The 13,439-nt window shown below is 40.1% G+C and overlaps 1 protein-coding gene across 1 annotated transcript in view; it reads left to right on the top strand.

Moving 5' to 3' along the window:
* The window catches only part of LOC142251251 (vascular endothelial growth factor receptor kdr-like), a 337,728-nt gene that overhangs the window by 191,885 nt on the left and 132,404 nt on the right, over window positions 1–13,439 (top strand). The window lies entirely within an intron of this gene.

Genomic DNA, 13,439 nt, shown 5'->3' with positions numbered 1-13,439 from the left:
ATGCTGCCCATGCCTCACCACACGGGCCAAGTTAATGCCAGAGCCTTACTATATAGACCAATATTATAACCAGGCTTTACCAGATAGACCAAGATAATTCCTAGGCCTCACCACACCAACCAAGATAATGCCAAGGCCTCACCACTCCGAAGAAGATAATGCCCAGGCCTCACCACACTGACCAAGATAATGCCCAGGCCTTAGCACGCAGACCAAGATAATGTTCAGGCCCCACCACACCGAAAAAGATAATGCCCAGGCATCACGATCCTGAATAGGATAATGCACAGGCCTGACCACCCTGAATAAGATAATGCACAGGCCTCACCACACCGAACAAGATAATGCATAGGCCTCATCAGACAGACCAATATAATGCCTGGACCTCACCACACATACGAACATAGTGCCCAGGCATCAACAGGTAGACCACTATAATGCCTATGCCTCACCACACAAATGGCCCAGGCCAAGATAATGCCCAGGCATCAACAGCCAGACCAACATAATGCCCAAGTTTCACCATACAGACCAAGATAATGCCCAGGCCTCACTACACCGACCAAGATAATGCCCAGGCCTTACCACACAGACCAAGATAATGCCCAGGACTCACCACACAGGCTGATATAATACCCAGGCATCACCCATTCCAAAATAAATAATGCTCAGACCTCAACACACAGACTGATATAATGCTCAGGCTTCACCATACAGGCCAATAAAATGCACAGGCCTCACAATTTGTATTGAAAATAAGTATTGAAATTCAAAGTATTTCTCAATTTTCCTTTTTTTTTGTCTCCTGAACCCAATACAACAGTATAGTAAGTACAGATTAGTCAATTATCTTATTAGATTGCTGCAGTAGCCATAGAAAGGAATGCGCAAAATTTGGTCACTTCTATAAAAACTGCTTCCCCAGCCGTGTCCAGGGTTCCCAATTGGACTCTTTTCTTTCTGGACCGCTTATTAAAAAATCACAGACAATATTTTTATAGACTCATTAGACAAACATAACAAATCATCATAGTTATAAGTGATATATGTCTACAGCCCGTAATTCTGATATTAAGACAATAGCTGCAGTCACTGTAAACTGGAAAATAATGATAATTACAGTCCAAATCTATAGAAGTTTCTTTAGCTTAAAAAAATCATGGATGCCTTAAATTTTTTTATGAACGGGACAAAAAAGTTCCCTATTTTTATGGATCGTCCTGGAATACCTCAAAGGTTGGCAACTCAGGCAACATGTTACCAACAATTAGGGGGTTCCTCACTGGCAAGGGCAGAATCACAGTTTGAGAAGCACTGGAATAGGGTAACATAACTGGGGGATCAGTCGACACAAGTCCTGTTTGTAATCTGTAACCATGGAGACAAATATAAGCACTAAATAAGAAGGACAATCTTAAGCCTTTCTTTGAAGTCTAAGCAATGAATCAGGGACAACCTCCATCATTCCAAATATCTATGATTCACCTCTTTCAGAGAAAATGTACATTGAGAATGGACCCTGGAATGGGTAGACTGAGATAATCAGTCACAATATTGGTGAGCTCCCACCATTTTCTCCTCACTTCACTGACTGACATACCCAGTTAGGGAAAGACCTGTCAGTCAACTTGAGTTAGGCAGGGAGAAACCAACCACAGCCATGACTGGTTTCCATGTCCCAAGGTCCATGGTCAAAGTATTTTTTTCTGAAACACCACTGCATTTCACATTTTTGTAAAGATGAACCCTGTCTTTTCCTACAAAATGTAAGAAAAAACAATCACCGATCTTGGGGAGACCAGCCAGAGAAAACACTGCCGGCAGCCAGCAAAGGCGTCCAACACAGTGAAGTCCTAGATGCATTGCCCCCTGGGAAGTATGCAAATCATAAAAGGTCCGTGGAGCCTCTCTTAGGAGTCTCAACACAGAAAATAGTCAGATATCCCTCCGGGAAGGACCTAGCCAAGGAGTGGCTCTTTTTAAGGAGACCACCCTAACCACCATATTAAGTGTCCCTTTTAGTCAATATCCAACTCTTTGACGATTTTAAAGATATGACAAGGGAAATACCAAGGCCAGGTATCCATCCACAGACAGCTGTTTCGGGGTATTGCCCCTCATCAGTGTGGAGTAGGATTCTGGCTAGGCGGGAGCAATGCCTAGTAGACCAGCAAGAAAAAACAATCACTGTTCTCGGGGAGACCAGCCAGAGAAAAGACTGCCGGCAGTGGTCTCCCCGAGATCAGCGATTGTTTTTTCTTGCTGGTCTACTAGGCATTGCTCCCGCCTAGCCAGAATCCTACTCCACAAGCTAGGTAAGGCTAAGGATATCTGGCTATTTTCTGTGTCGAGACTCCTAACAGAGGCTCTCCGGGCTTTTTTGAGTTTCCTACAAGATAAAAGGGGTAATGTCTCTCTTTTTTTCTACATTTCCTGCCCCCGCATTCAAAACAAGCATTCAGAATCACTTGTATTTCATTTTTGGCAGTCGTTCTGTAATTTGGTTGACTTTTATGAGAAGTGACGATGTTGTGTACAGTAACCACATGGTAGTGCCTCGAGATGCTGATCCCTAATGATATCCTGTCAGGAGGTCGGCACCACTTTCATTGCTATGGAGGCTGCATGGTTCCATCGTAGATGGGCATTTCCACACACGCCCAGTAAAGCTGTCTTGAGTTCACTGTCTCGGAAGCACCAAAACTATATACAGCTAAGCAGTTACAATGGTAGTGGGGAAGAGTTACACAATTTCTCTCGGGAAAGAGACATGGGGGGAAGACGTGAGGACTGCACAAACAATACAAACTTACATGCCAATCGTGAGGAAGTTAGAGACGTATATAAACAGCGTGCACTAAAGATCTACCAATATGGCAAATTTTGGATGAAACAATGATTCATAATGTTAAATGAAGTGTTACTCTGATTTGATTTTAATTAGAAACCCCCTTTAGATACAGTGGGACCCCATAGAACGCTGTTATAGCAACTATGGGTGCTGTACTATGGCTCCAAACAAATTGCCGTTTATATACAGCTGCACCTGCCCATCACTTTATGTTTTTAGAATTACTGTTATTGTGCAATTGTTATGCATTACAGTACAGCACGCCTATTCTGCAATGTAGTTGGACTTGGCCTCTGTTAGGCGATGAATTATTTTGGCAGTGAGAAGCATAGACAAGTAAGTATGTTAGGATACACATGCTGTGATAAGGAATTTCCTTGGAGAATAGTAGAAGAATTTTGGATGTTTTTCTTCTTTCCTGACATTCTCAAATGATTAGGATTCAGGAAGCCTTAAGATATGTAATACCTAGGAGATGAGTTAAGCTTGGGCATAGGTGTGCAGGACATGGTGTGCTAAATGTGCAGGTTTCATATAGTGTGCTTATCAGTACAAGCGCCAAAAATAAGAATGAAGTCTACCCATTTCCATTATCCCCAAACTGCATGTAACTGCCACAGATGTGAAATAGGAAAGCAATAGAACCGTGGTATGAACAGCCAAGTGCTTGGACCTCATAAGGGATGTAAAACCTGTAAATGTTCCTGTTTCAGATTATACTTGAAAGTTTCTGCTTCAGATTAAGTTTGTGATAGATCATACGATCATACTATCCAGCAAAACATCTCCCGATTTTCTGGGCTCTTCAATTTTAACCACTATGTGACTTGTAATGAGTACGAAACACAACCAGATATTACTCCTACTTCAGTAGTAATGAGATAGAAGCTTCAATATCATTGGTGCAATCTGTGCTAAAGCATAGGGGCCCAGAAGGTAAGGGGACCACTACTACTGCAAAAGCGGGTGGAATTGTGCATTTGGCTGAATTCTTGGACTGAAAGGGGCCCATATACTGTTCTTGTACAGGGGCCCTTTTCTGTCTGTGGCTTTATCTGTTGCAAAATCCCACTGATAAACGTGAATGTCATGCAACTCAAGTGGTGTGAGATCTGGGCGATTCATTTTTAGCAAGATATTGCCTTCAGACAGTGAGTAGGAAGAATGCTGTGATCCTATGAAAGACAGAGCAGCTACCGACTCCCTGGAGTGGCACGCAAGGTTTAGTAAGGCTTTCTGGCTGGAGCATAGGGAAACCAGAAGCTCAGTAAGGCAGGCAGCTGTGGCTGGCACACAGGGGTGACCTCCTGGGCATTGCCTCAAACATGGAGACGTGAAGCAGAATATGTTGGACAGCAGCAAATGCCATTTTAGTGTGGCATCAATGGACTATTAAGGTTCAACAGCTGGCGCTGACCATAAACATAGGAGATATAGTGCCTTGCAAAAGTATTTGGCCCCCTTGAATTTTTCAACCTTTTCCCACATTTCAGGCTTCAAACATAAAGATAAAAATTTTAATGTTATGGTGAAGAATCAACAACAAGTGGGACACAATTGTGAAGCTGAACGAAATTTATTGCTTATTTTAAACTTTTAAAAAAAACATAACTAAAAAGTGGGGCGTGCAATATTATTCGTCCCCTTTACTTTCAGTGCAGCAAACTCACTCCAGAAGTTCATTGAGGATCTCTGAATGATCCAATGTTGTCCTAATCAGTGTGTAATCAAGTCTCCGTATAAATGCACCTACTCTGTGATAGTCTCAGTGTTCTGATTAAAGCGCAGATAGCATCATGAAGACCAAGGAACACAACAGGCAGGTCCGTGATACTGTTGTGGAGAAGTTTAAAACTGGATTTGGTTACAAAAAGATTTCCAAAATTTTAAACATCTTTTAATTTTAAACAAGGAGTACTGTGCAAGTGATCATATTGAAATGGAAGGAGTACCATACCACTGCAAATCTACCAAGGCCCGGCCGTCCATCCAAACTTTCATCTCAAACTTGGAGAAGACTAATCAGAGATGCAGCCAAGAGGCCCATGATCACTCTGGATGAACAGCAGAGATCTGCAGCTGAGGTGGGAGAGTCTGTCCATAACAATTTGTGTACACTGCACAAATCTGGCCTTTATGGAAGAGTGGCAAGAAGAAAGCCTTTTCTCAAAGATATCCATAAAAAGTGTCATTTAAAGTTTGCCACAAGCCACCTGGGAGACACACCAAACGTGGAAGCAGGTGCTCTGGTCAGATGAAACCAAAATCGAACTATATGGGCACAATCCACAATCCCAAACAATATGTTTGGCGTAAAAGCAACACAGCTCATCACCCTGAACACACCATCCCCACTGTCAAACATGGTGGTGACAGTATCATGGTTTGGGCCTGCTTGTCTTCAGCAGGGACAGGGAAGATGGTTAAAATTGATGGGAAGATGGATGGAGCCAAATACTGGACCATTCTTGAAGAAAACCTATTGGAGTCTGCAAAAGACCTGAGACTGGGACGGATATTTGTCTTCCAACAAGACAATGATCCCAAACATAAAGCAGCATCTACAATGGAATGGTTCACAAATAAACATATCCAGGTGTTAGAACGGCCAAGTGAAAGTCCAGACCTGAATCCAATCGAGAATCTGTGGAAAGAGCTGAAAACTGCTGTTCACAAACGCTCTCCATCTAACCTCACTTCGCTCCAGCTGTTTACAAAGGAAGAATGGGCAAGAATTTCAGTCTCTCGATGTGCAAAACTGATAGAGACATATCCCAAGCGACTTGCAGCTGTAATCTCAGCCAAAGGTGGCGCTACAAAGTATTAACTTAAAGGGGATGAATAATATTGCATGCCCCACTTTTCAATTATTTATTTTTTAAAAAAGTTTAAAATAAGCAATACATTTCGTTCGCCTTCACAATTGTGCCCCACTTGTTGTTGATTCTTAACCCGAAAATGTTACATTTTTATCTTTATGTTTGAAGCCTTGAATGTGGGAAAAGGTGGAAAAATTCAAGGGAGGCAAATACTTTTTAGCTGGAAATTAAAGACAGAGGTAATAGATAGAATGTAAATTTCACCAGATGTCATTAAATGGAATGCAAAGCTATATAGTATAGTGTGCTGTATAAATATAAAATTATGAATCATCGCATGCTTTCATCCTGTATTGACATGGGAGAAAAACGAGTCACTTAAAGAGAAGGATTTGGATATACAAGTAGAACACAGACTAAATAACACCAAGCAATGTCAATCAGTGTCTTCTAAGGCCAGCAGGATATTGTCATGATTTAAAAGAGTCATGGATTAATGGGACAGGGATGTAATACTATCACTTTATGGAAAGTTAGTGTGGCCTCTTTTGAAATATGCAGTGCAGTTCTGGGCACCAGGTCATAGGGAAGATGCCCTGGAGTTAGAAAATGTACAAAGAAGAGCTCCAAAACCAAGGGGAACTCCTACCGCTTATACAAACAAAAGTTCAATTTCTAAGAGACAAGACTTCTTTACTATGAGAACTCAATCTGTGGCATGAAGCTACATCGGGAGCTGGCCACAGCAGGAGCCATCAATAGTTTCATAAAAGGATTAGATGCTTTTTAGAAAAAATAACAAATATTTATATACAGTACTGACCAAAAGTTTGGACACAACTTCTCATTCAAAGAGTTTTATTTATTTTCAGGACTCTGAAAATTGTAGATTCACATTGAAAGCATCAAAACTATGAATTAAACCATGTGGAATGAAATACTTAAAAAAGTGTGAAACAACTGAAAATATGTCTTATATTCTATGTTCTTCAAAGTAGCCACCTTTTGCTTTCATTACTACTTTGCACACTCTTGGCATTCTCTTGATGAGCTTCAAGAGGTAGTCACCGGAAATGGTTTTCCAACAGTCTTGAAGGAGTTCCCAGAGATGCTTAGCACTTGTTGGCCCTTTTGCTTTCACTCTGCGGTCCAGCTCACCCCAAACCATCTCGATTGGGTTCAGGTCTGGTTACTGTGGAGACCAGGTCATCTGGCGTAGCATCCCATTACTCTCCTTCTTAGTCAAATAGCCCTTACACAGCCTGGAGGTGTGTTTGGGGTCATTGTCCTGTTGAAAAATAATTGATGGTCCAACTAAACGCAGACCGGATGGAATAGCACGCCACTGCAGGATGCTGTGGTAGGCATGCTGGTTCTGTATGCCTTCAATTTTGAATAAATCCCCAACAGTGTAAGCAGCAAAGCACCCCCACACCATCACACCTCCCCCTCCATGCTTCACGGGGGGAACCAGCCATGTAGAGTCCATCCGTTCACCTTTTCTACAAAGACACGGTGGTTTTATCCAAAGATCTCAAATTTGGACTCATCAGACCAAAGCACAGATTTCCACTGGTCTAATGTCCATTCCTTGTGTTCTTTAGCCCAAACAAGTCTCTTCTGCTTGTTGCCTGTCCTTAGCAGTTGTTTCCTAGCAGCTATTTTACCATGAAGGCCTGCTGCACAAAGTCTCCTCTTTATAGTTGTTCTAGAGATGAGAAGGTGTGTCCAAACTTTTGGTCTGTACTGTATATTTTTAAAATTCTTGTTTAACCAATCAGTTGACACTTGGGATCAGGGGGGGAAAAATAGCTCTTTTAGGGTGAATTGGTCCATATATTACAGCTGTATCTACACTATAGTCCAGACCTTTATCATCTTCCATACCTCAATTAGGCGTGATAAACTTCTCTTTTTTGAAGTTATCTATGTAATTATGTACTAATATTGCTTCCCAGATTATTCTCTTATGAAGATTTTACCTGATTCGTGTGGTGTATAATGTTTAGTCTTGTCACGGCTATAACACAAAACAGCCTACAACAACCTACTGTCATATCAGCTGTTTTCACTTACGTTAATGCACTCAATCCACAAACGTAGTCCTTATTTAAGCGTCATCTGTTGTGAATTAAATGAAAATATGAGTTTGCTAAATGATAACCAGATTGTAATGTGATAATCAAAAATAAATTCACCTTTAACACAAGGGCTTTGCTTGCAAACAAATAGTTTTCCTCTTAGAGCGGATCTCTTGCTAATACTAGAGGATGTTTGCAAAAAAATCTTTTCATGATGATAAGACAATCTGCCAACTGAGTCTGTTTATAAGTCTCAGCTTTATTCATCTCATCTTCCTAAGGGAGTCCAGTCTCTTGGCTTAGCCTTGAAAAAGGAACTGGCTTTTAAAAAAAAAACCTTCAGAGCATCTGTTCTTAGAAGTACAATGTAAAAGCTGCACTTCAGTGGAAAAGGGTCAGCTTTGAGACTGTATGTGTCAGATGTGCACATTCTGTACCGGGAATATATTGACTCACAGTTATCTTGGTTTGTATAGGTGTTTTGTATTCCACATGGTGAGAATAGATTTCTTTTCTACTTAACTCCATGGAAAATATCAAACTTTGAAATGTTTTTTTGATGCTCATTCAAGAACCTAAAAAACCTGAAGAGAGTAGTAGATAGAACGTCTTTGAAACTTCTCTAATATAATGACTCTTCTCAAGAATTCCGCATTGCATAATCTCCACCACTTCCTACTTTATTTGTCTTATCCTTTGTTACTCCTTTTTTCACAATGCCTTAGCAAAGAAGTAAAAAACAAAAGAAAAGTATCAAAACACCATTCCCGACCGGGTGATTTTTATATTTTTGTTCAATCATTTTTTTCCTCCCCTTCTTCCTTTTTTTGTGGTATAATAATAATAATAATAATAATTTTATTCATTTATATAGCGCTATTAATTCCATAGCACTTTACATACATTGAGCTGTTATTTTGAATGATACCATTCCTCTTACCTTACCATTAACTGAAAAATGAGGAAAAAATTCCAAGTGCTGCGGAATGGCAAAACAAGCACAATTAATTGTGTATTAAACATAACCAGAAAACATGATTTTTTTTTATGTGAGTATGATTATGGTATGATGATGTTCAATACTAGGGATGAGCGAATGTGTTCGCCACTATTCGATATCCAACGGGATAACAGGCTATTCACACCATTCGGTATCCGACTGATAAAACAACATCCGGTCCAATACTTTCATTTTCATTGCAGATTATGGGTGGGCATTGGAGCCATGTGATCGGGAGTCAGAGGAAGGGGATCTGACAGCCTGGAAATATACACGCCGCTGGGGGGAGAGAGAGATATTCTGTTTGTCAAAAAAGCGATTTGGTCTGTTTCTGCCTTTTCCCATCCATTTCAGCCTTTTCCTCAGTCACCACAGCTTGCCGTTAGGTCCAACGCGAAATTATTCAAGTTTCCCATAGACTTATATTGCACATCGAATATTCGCGAATAGTCGACTAGTGCCGGCCTATTCGTCGGATATTCGCGAAGGTGGATATTTAGGTATTCGATCATCCCTAGTCAATACCAATCTTGGGCAGCCCTTTTTAGGATCATTAACGTTTATTGCTCTACCTTCTTGTTATCTTAACAGATCTTCATATCTGTAAGCCTTGGAGAATTCAATGTCATGCGCCGACTAGTCAAGCATATGAAAATCCAAACTGATTATGCACTGCTCCCCACACCCACCTCTTGGCAGTGATAGTAAATGACAGTGAAGAATTTTACTGTCACTGATGCCAGCACAGGAGAGGCCACATGGAGAGCAATGAATTTACATATGCTTGACTAGCTGGCTTGTAACTCTGAATACTCCAGGGTTTACAGCAAGATAGAAGAAGGTAGAGCAATAAAAGTTACTGATCCTGAAAGGGCTGCCAAAGCCCTATTCTAGAATGCCATTATGATGTACGACTCTGAATTTTCCAGGGCTTACAACAAGATAGAAGAAGGTAGAGCAATAAAAGTTACTGATTTTGAAAGGGCTGTTCATGCCCTATTCTAGGATGCCATTACGGCGTGCAACTCTGAATTATCTGGGGCTAACAGCAAGATAGAAAAACGTAGAGCAATAAAAGTCACTGATAGTGAAAGGGCTGCCCAAGCCTTATTCTAGGATGCCATTATTTTTGTACCAGAAAATCACCTGACAGATGCACTTTAAGTTTTGTTTTTATTTAGGTGCTAAAATATACAAAATCTGAAAAAAGTGAAAAATGTTATTGTGTCACCGTTTTCTGAGACACATAACATTTGTGTTGTAAAGTCCATGGAGATTTACAATGGTTTGATTGTTGGATTATGTTTTTATTAGTACCATTTTGGGGTACATATGACGTTCTGATCGTTCTGATTTTGATGGAGTTCCAGTGACTTTAGAAAACAAACAAATTTGTATAGTGAAATATCACTGAATTGTAGTATATAGCTAAAACCACAATCTCTTATGAAGATTATGAAAAAGCCACTGTTTTTAAGTTTATTGCTTTCTTATTTTTATTTATATACTGTCTTTGATCTTCTATAAATTTGGAAATATAATCATCCCACAAGGTTAATTTGTATTTTATTTTTTCTTGTAACTTTGTTCTTTTTTGGTTATAAGTATTCCTCTTCTTTTAGTCTAGTCATACACTTTGAATAGCTTTTTCCTGATTAATACATATTTGACCAGGAGATTTTGTTAGGAATTTTCAAAGCGCTCCAAAAAACTTCTGAAAAATCAATTAAAAACTCTAGAAAGACTCCTCCTGTTCATTTCTATTGTAAAACAACTTTGTTGTAGTTTTTCACAGTTTGAAAAACATCTGGTGGAAAAAATGAAAGTACAAATCACTTCTTTGAAGCAGCTCCTGGTGGAAATTGCTCCAGACTAGGCATTATCCCATCAAAAGGCTGCAAAAAAGACTTCAGGAAAAACAACACTTCTAGAAATTTTCAAAGCCGCTTCAGGAAACACTTCAGAAATAGGAAACTCTTTCAAAAGCTCCCCAAAAAAGGAGATTTTCCCGAAGCGGTTTCCACTTAAAAAACTCCTATTTTTTTACCACCTCAAAAAACCTTTACTTAATTCTCTTGATCTCCCCTGCTCACTCAAGGTAATCATGCAAGTATTCTTAGTAGGGATAGTAAGTTGGAGCCATATACCTCTAAAGAAGGCTTGTTTTGATGCCTTATCTACCCCAACATCTGCTATCAGGGAGCGTTAAGAGGCCCCTACAAATACATTAGATGGCTGGTCAGTCCGGCCAAAATGTATGGATTTGTCTGACAACAATCTAATGTCTTTCAGCAGCTTTAGATCGTAAACTATTTTACATGATAGAACAGCGCTACTGTTCATCCCTAACTAGAAAAAAATCTACTTTATAACAGGATCATTGTAAACATGTTATTGACAGTAAAAGAATTGTAATTAATTAAAGGGGTAGTCCAGTCTTGGCACAAAAGCCTGTAGTGTGACTGCAGACTTCTGAATTGTGACAGCATGTGTTGTGCCCACTGTCAGAATTCCCCGGTAAAAGCGAGAAGTCATGTGACTGCAAAGATGTGATGGTAGCGGTCATGTATTTGGACTCTCTCAATAGAAGTGCAATGAGCCGGATATGAACCGTAGGTATGCAAATCACATGTTTCATACTGAAAATATCAGGGAATCCTGACAGTGTGCATACTATACTCTTTCACAATTCAGATGTCTGCAGAAGACTTTTGTGTTAATCCTAGCCAACCTCATTAAGGTTCAAAAAAAGTAGTCATCCAGATGTTTTTTATATACAGTAGACAAAAGGAGACAAAGTAAAACTTATAGTAAGTTCATTCCAGCAGTTGTCTTGAGATTGTTCAGAAATAAGACATTAGCAATAAGACATTACAAAAATCTAGGATTGCTGCCAAAGTAACCCTACCCTATAAGGTTTGATACATCAGAACAAGAACGTCAGACAAAGTGTATCCATTTTATCCATAATGCCAACTATGACCACAAATGTGGTCTACCACTCTCCATTGTATAAGATTACATGTGTAAGTCTTCATGGCTCCCATTTTCTCCAGGTTAATATCCGGATTAGTTAGAGATGAGCCAACATATTCGGGTGGAATTGAATTAAACTCGAATATTGTAAAAATCTGTATTCACTCAATTTTTTTTGTGTAATTCGTTCCCATTTAGTATTAGCATAATGGTTGTCAGCTGGATGCTGTTTTGCTGAATTGTAAAGGGCCATCAGAAAGTTACAAAATGAAAAAAATACTTATACTTACCTATCTGCTCACCTCTCAGACACTTAAGGGTGCCTTACATGCTGCGATATCGGTAACGATATATCGTCGGGGTCACTTCGGTAGTGACACACATCCGGTGCCGTTACCGACATCGCAGCGTGTAACACAAATGAGCGACGATCAACATTGCTACAGTTAGGTCCAGAAATATTTGGACAGTGACACAATTTTCGCGAGTTGGGCTCTGCATGCCACCACATTGGATTTGAAATGAAACCTCTACAACAGAATTCAAGTGCAGATTGTAACGTTTAATTTGAAGGTTTGAACAAAAATATCTGATAGAAATTGTAGGAATTGTACACATTTCTTTACAAACACTCCACATTTTAGGAGGTCAAAAGTAATTGGACAAATAAACCAAACCCAAACAAAATATTTTTATTTTCAATATTTTGTTGCGAATCCTTTGGAGGCAATCACTGCCTTAAGTCTGGAACCCATGGACATCACCAAACGCTGGGTTTCCTCCTTCTTAATGCTTTGCCAGGCCTTTACAGCCGCAGCCTTCAGGTCTTGCTTGTTTGTGGGTCTTTCCGTCTTAAGTCTGGATTTGAGCAAGTGAAATGCATGCTCAACTGGGTTAAGATCTGTTGATTGACTTGGCCATTGCAGAATGTTATACTTTTTTGCACTCATGAACTCCTGGGTAGCTTTGGCTGTATGCTTGGGGTCATTGTCCATCTGTACTATGAAGCGCCGTCCGATCAACTTTGCGGAATTTGGCTGAATCTGGGGTGAAAGTATATCCCGGTACACTTCAGAATTCATCCGGCTACTCTTGTCTGCTGTTATGTCATCAATAAACACAAGTGACCCAGTGCCATTGAAAGCCATGCATGCCTATGCAATCACGTTGCCTCCACCATGTTTTACAGAGGATGTGGTGTGCCTTGGCTCATGTGCCGTTCCCTTTCTTCTCCAAACTTTTTTCTTCCCATCATTCTGGTACAAGTTGATCTTTGTCTCATCTATCCATAGAATACTTTTCCAGAACTGAGCTGGCTTCATGAGGTGTTTTTCAGCAAATTTAACTCTGGCCTGTCTATTTTTGGAATTGATGAATGGTTTGCATCTAGATGTGAACCCTTTGTATTTACTTTCATGGAGTCTTCTCTTTACTGTTGACTTAGAGACAGATACACCTACTTCACTGAGAGTGTTCTGGACTTCAGTTGATGTTGTGAACGGGTTCTTCTTCACCAAAGAAAGTATGTGGCAATCATCCACCACTGTTGTCATCTGTGGACGCCCAGGCCTTTTTGAGTTCCCAAGCTCACCAGTCAATTCCTTTTTTCTCAGAATGTACCCAACTGTTGATTTTGCTACTCCAAGCATGTCTGCTATCTCTCTGATGGATTTTTTCTTTTTTTTCAGCCTCAGGATGTTGTGCTTCACCTC

This window comes from Anomaloglossus baeobatrachus, chromosome 9 (genome assembly GCF_048569485.1).
Source record: "Anomaloglossus baeobatrachus isolate aAnoBae1 chromosome 9, aAnoBae1.hap1, whole genome shotgun sequence".
In the NCBI taxonomy this organism is placed as follows: Eukaryota; Metazoa; Chordata; class Amphibia; order Anura; family Aromobatidae; genus Anomaloglossus; species Anomaloglossus baeobatrachus.
This window is presented reverse-complemented; position numbering and strand designations above follow the sequence as displayed.